We start from the raw sequence: 6867 nt of genomic DNA, 5'->3' as shown, positions 1-6867 counted from the left end.
TATAATTCAAAAAAAAATTGTTAGATTTCTGAAATTTTGAACACGATTATAACACAGTTTTAAAAATAAGAAATACATATTAATTTTCTAAAAACTCAAATTTATTGTATAAATTTTTAAGTATGATTATAAAAATAATAAATAATTTAAAAAAAATTGCTAAAAAAACTGAGACATATTTGTGCACATAAATTTTTATTTTCAATTTATATAATTTATAATTATATAATATATAGATTTGTGTTTTTATGTCCTATATAGTAAAGATTATATGTATCTCTTTGGGGTTTACCTGTGTTGTCAGTATATCTGCTTAGGTTAAACCATCTGTTAGTGTTGTGAAGTTTGAACTTGTTTTTTAAAATAAGTGTTTTTTTAAGATTTTTATGTAGTAGGATCGAGTTAGATAGTGATTAAATGCAAATAATTAGGTTTGGACATTGGAGTTAAGGGGTTTATGTAAAGTCAATAATGCGCTAATTATGTTGTGATTGCATGAGAAAGAAAAAACAATATAATTTTTATTTTTATTTTTAAATCGAATGAATCAATTTCTTTATTTTAAGAAGGCTTGAAGGCGTTGAATAAAATTTGGTTGACCAATGGTGACACGTAAGAAAGTGATTTTCCTTTGGTTTAAAATAAATATAAAAATAGATGTGAGTAGTATTGGAGAGAAATAAGTCTGCAATGATTTTAGTTTATTTAAGAATATGATTTAAAATAATTGTTGATTTAATAGAAAGTTGATTCGCAATGATTATTTGTTTTTAATAAAAGATAGTTAGGTTGAATTGTGAATAGAGATGAGAGTTTGAGGTTGGCAATGGAAGCAGAAATGGAGAAAATTGGGAAAGGTCGGTCACCGGCTAATGCTATTATTATTCATGTAAATTGCCATAAAGCATAAATGGGTGGGCCTCTAAACTTTACTATCAAAAAAGTATCATGCTCCTTATTCAACTTTTTCTTCTTCTTTTTTATTAGAGAATAAATAAATTATTACAATATATTCAGTCTAGTCTCGTATTAATTAAAATTAAAATAAATTATTTTGATATATTTAATATAATATGATATTATTTAAAATTCGAGATAAATGATAATGTATATTTTTTTTTAAGATAAAAGATGACAGAGTTAAAAGTTAAAAAAAAACAATACTTATTTAGGTTGAGGCAATTGTTTCCTGCACCCAATCAATTTTGACTGGCATCCGACAAAAATTTTAAAATTCCATTTTGTCCTTGTCTTCTTTATTAAGAAAAATGGTGAAAATTGGATATTGGCCTCCAGATGCACAAGTATGAAAGGGATTGTTGTTCATTCCAGATATAGAAATCTGTGTAAAAAATTAAGATTTTTAATTTAATATTTCGAACATATATATCCGTAAGACAAAGATGAATTCCAAACGTAAATGACCGTAAGTGGAATGGATTCCAGATAAATTTATCCAAATGTAAGCAGTGCAAACAAGCTTACTTCCGAACATAGGCATCCACAGTAAAAAAAATCAATCTTCTGAATACCACAAATATGGAACCAACAAAATGATATCCGGATAACCATATCCGTAGGTCATTAAGCAATTCCGACTAAAAATATCCGGAACGCCTAGGTAAAGAGAAAACTAATCATAATGTGTGACGTCTTTTTCGGTGACTTTGTTTTTCCGGTGGCTTCGTTGTTTGTCGCCGTCTAACTCCCTCACAGATGATGCCGCTTCAATCACCACAACAGTAGATGTCGCTCCTCAATGAAGGTGAAGCGCCACTTCCTCGGTGAACGGAGAATGCTGTCTCAGGGAGAACGCGCACAGAGAAGAATGAAAACGACGGTGGGTGGTTGTTGTGTATGTGTTGGGTGCTTGGATTGAGTCATGAATTGGGTGCACATCCTTAACCTAATTTTCATTTCATTAAGGATATTTTAGTATTTTCATAAGAATGATTGGGTGTCAGTCAAAATTGATTCGGTGTAGGGAGAATCTGCCTTAGGTTGAAACAAAATATCGACTAAATAGGGATTGGAATGAAAAAAAAAAAAACTTATTTCTCAAACTGCTTCAATATTATTTTAATTCTTATCGAATAATTCAATTTAGATTTTATAAAAAGTTTGTTCTCTTCATTTTCCAAAATTAAGAATCATCACTTTTTATCACGTGTGGAACGAAAAATTAAGTAATTATTCTATAGGTGATACACACAAGTTCTACCTCTTAAAATGATTTTAAAAATAATATTAGAATAAAAATAGTGATTTCAAAATTGGAGATACAAAAGTAAATATATATATATTAAAACTATAATTTATATATTTTATAATGACTAAAATAACTGTTTACAAAATATTGGAATGAAAATAAAAAATAATTTATAAAAGCTAGAATTAAGATGGACTAGTTTTCCATTAACTAAAAAATGTATTTAAATATTTCTTAATGGATATGTAGTTTCTTCCTTTAAATAGTCGCCTCTACATTTTTAAATGATTTTTTAACATTTCAATAAAAGTTATATATCTATTAAAAAATGAGGTTATATTAGTAAAAGGTTTGATAAAAATAATATATTTATTATCATTTCTAACATGTGTGCATAGTTTTGCATTCTTCTAACAAAATGAAAGGATGAAACAAAACTCTCCTACGTTAAATTTTCTTACTTTATATATATATATATATATATATATATATATATATATAAATTCATATACAAATTCCTATGGTTTATGCCATTTTTTGTTAATTAAAAAAAAATCAAATCAATATTTTTCGTAGCTCTTTAATATAAACATTTACTACACATATTACTAAAATAAAACTTTAAATTATTTTTTTAAAGTCCAAAAGCTTAAATAATTATATTTAAGTTGTATTCATCAAAGTGTCGCTTGGAAATGTTTGAGTCTATTTACCTTCATAAAAAATATTTATTTATTTCTAATTACAAAATGGTGACATCATTTTGAATATATTATTGTGCTTTGTAAATTTTGCAAGAGAAAATAGAGAAGATACAATCAATTTTACTATTCTATGTACTACTATTAAAAACCAAAAAATAAACTGAAAAATCATGAAGCAATTTTTTTTAATATAAGAGTCATCATATTATTGAAACATATCTATGAAATTTAAGATTTTGAGTTATTAAAAAAATTAGGGATGATACTGTGGGCTGGTCCACCTCGCACAAAGAGTGCGGGTTCATTTCATTGACTCGTCCCACATAAGAGGTAACTCACAAGGTTAAGGGTCAACTCGAATAAGAAAAATATTTTTAAAAAAATCATTAATTATAAAAAAACTTACTGTTGGAGATCTCACATCTACTAGAGATTAGAGTCCTTCATTGTATATAAGTGGGTGCAATCCTCACCCCCATGAGTCGGTTTTATGGGGTTGAGTTAGGCTTAAAGTCCACTTCTTAATATTTACTCTTACTATTAAAAAATTAAAATTGTATCAATATTCATTTAAGTAAGATAAAAATATAAATTCAAGTATAAGGATGGTTAGAAGACTCGATTAAAAATAATTAAAGTTTTGTTTTACATATATTTTTTCCTATATATGTATGTAAATGTATAAGAGTATTTTATCAAAGTTTTGCTATAAAATATTTTGATGAAGATGACTAATTTTTTAAGTATCCTATTGAAATATTTCATTTGTATTATTTCTTTATTAACAATTTTAAATATAAAACTTTACTTAAAATTAAATTCATTGTCGCTCTTAATATTATATCCTTTAGATGATTAAAATAAAATATTTTTGTTAGTACATAAAATTCATTTTTCTTAAAATAAAACAAAATAAATGTCACACTGCAATAATAGGTGAATGAAGTATGTTTTTTTTTTACAATTTTTTTATTATTATTTATGTCGGTCAGCGGACCAATCCTTCCTACTATTGATCAGCGTGGACGGCAAATTATGCGAGGCAAAGCGGGTCAACGAATTAAATTAATAAGTCCACCCCACATTTTTTGGTAACAGACTACGGAACGACCCGAATAACCCAGTTCTTATTGTCATTCATAAAAAAAATACATTAAAATAAAATTACATGAAAACTTTAAAAATAATAATAGTGGGATAATAATGATGAATGGATAACTTGGTTACCCATGAGCATTAGTCTAATTCTAATAATAGTAATAATAAATAAGAGTTATTCCGATATGTAACATGTTAGAGATGTTGAATTGCATCACTGAATTTAATGCTTCCATAAGTGTGAACAATGTAAGTCACACATCACATGAGAAAACAACACCCCGACCCCGACACACTGCCAAAACACTAGGACTCTGCCATTGTAATGTTTGGAGTTTATGTTGTCACTCTTGTATGATGTGTACATTTTTTTTTTATCTTAGGTTAAAATTTAAATATTCTTATAGTTTTAATTATTTTACATATTAATATTTAACATAATTTTATTTGATTTTCAAAAAAATTAAGATATTTAAACATAACATGAAAAGAGTAAAGGTGTTGTATCTTGTCAACCCCTCTTTATTGATTTAATTTGATTAATATTTTTGAATTTGTTAATTCGCATTTATCTTATCTGTCTAATTCGTCATCCTTTATTTATAATGCGAAGATAGATTATATGTTTTTATAATGAAAAAAAATGTATTTTCAATATTTGTGAAAAAAAAATTATATCTCATTTGATTTATTGGAATATTGTTAATATTGATTTAGTTTTTTAGACATTAAACTTTGGTTTATTAGAATATTAAAGTTTAATTTAAATTTATTGTTGTTGTTTGCATTTTTATATTAATTACTAAAAACAAATAATTAGATAAAAAAATAATTATTTACATATCACTTCACCAACCACTGGTTCATCCTATGACGAGTTTTATCGAGAAATAAACAAAATTGAAGAACTATGAATAAAATCATATTTAATGAAATTCTAATAGTATAGGGTAAATATTAATTATAAGACTCATTTTTATCAAATGTGTCGTTACATTATTTGTTTTAATCACTTCAAATAAAGTATCGGATTGTGTATAAAGAATGTAGTTAAAAGAAATTATTTTATTAAAATTGATAAATCGTAATATAGATCGGTCGGTGAATATTTTGTATCAATGGTTAAAAAAAAGTTAGTTTTTTTTTTTAAATATTGACCAATCTTTTAATTAAATTGAAATAATATTACATCAAATTAAATGACAAGTCATCTAATATTAAAAAAACAAATTTTTAATAAATTAATATTAATATTAGCTGATGAAAAAATAAATAAATATTAATATTAAAAAGTGAACTTTAAATCTAACACATTCTCGTAAAATTGACTTGCAAGACGAGATTTATACCACTTATATATTAGGTAATGTTTTAATCTTTAGTCGATGTAAGATCTCCAATACACATCCTCACGTCGAGGTTATCAATTTTTTAACGTATTTTTCCACACCGAAACTACCAACTTTCTAACATATTCTCCCATACTGAAGCTACCAACTCGTGTGTGAGATAACTATATATTTATAGGTGGTTTGATAACGTTATTTGATACAATATTAAAAAGTGAACGTTAAACCTAATTTCGTTTCATAAAACTCACTTATAAGATGAGGTTTGCACCGATTTATAAAAAATATTTTAATCTCTAACGGACATGAGATCTCTAACCGTTATACATTATTATAAAACGTGATATCTCAACTAGATTGATACTTCAATCTCAACTAGACTAACACAAAGAAAATCATAGAAACTTAAACCTTAAAGAATTAAATTGTTAATTCTGTTTTGAACATAATAAGATGAAACATTTGGACTCCATTAGGAAAAAAAAAGTTATAATTTGAATTGGAAAAGAGATGGATTATGATTTGAATAGCAGGCATTGAGAAGTTGGTTTGGTTTCTTGTTCCTATGGAAAGTGATGTGTTGGAATCACTTTTACAGAAATAAAAATGAAATGAAATACTAAATTTTTTTAATTAAAGATTGAGCAAAAACAGTGGTTAATGAGAACGTGGGACATTAAAAGTTGCACGCATATTATGTCATCATCTTTGATTGCAGTATTGATTTGGAAGTTATAATTTTCTTAAGAGTGAAGTGCTGGCAATGCCCACTTAAGAGAATCTTCAGGATAGTAGCTAGGGATGGCCTAAAAATAAATACATGTGCATAATAAATATTTATTAACACACACATTGTGGATAATAAATACAAATATTTTTATTTATTAATTTAACAACTATTGTACGTATTCTGGTATTTAGATACTTGATATTTGCTGTTAGTGATTTTTATATATTTTTAATAAAAAAAATAAGTGAGGAAAATAAGGTTGTTTGTTTGAAAAAGTTTTGTAGTCAAATAATTGTGTTATAATGTGATTTTATAAATTTCTATTTTTTATTTAGATTTGTGAAATTAAAGTTATTTTTTTGTGGTGTAATTTATTTTTTAGAAAAATTGAATTCATTCTTATTATATATTATTTAAATATATTAAAAAAAATAATTTTATACAAAATCTAAAAGGTAATAAAATAATTTACTTTTCTTTCCAGATGAGATAGCTAGTACTGTACTCACTCTAACCTAATCCCAAATATAATTCACACTTTAATATAATTGTTTTTGTGTGCTTTGTTCATAAGGAAAGAAATTACCTTGTTTAACAAATGGGATTTAATTTTTTTAAAATGTTAAGGTAGTTTAATTTTATTAATTTGAATAAAAATTGTTAAGAGATCATTTGTTTGGTATAAAGTTGTTTAAATGGTGATTTATGATGGGTATGGTTTTTCTTTTTTATTTTGTTCCTGTTTTATATTACTCTAAAACTAAACTGTAGTTATTG

The sequence above is a fragment of the Phaseolus vulgaris genome, chromosome 9, assembly GCF_051622355.1.
Source record: "Phaseolus vulgaris cultivar YP4 chromosome 9, ASM5162235v1, whole genome shotgun sequence".
Lineage (NCBI taxonomy): Eukaryota > Viridiplantae > Streptophyta > Magnoliopsida > Fabales > Fabaceae > Phaseolus > Phaseolus vulgaris.
This window is presented reverse-complemented; position numbering follows the sequence as displayed.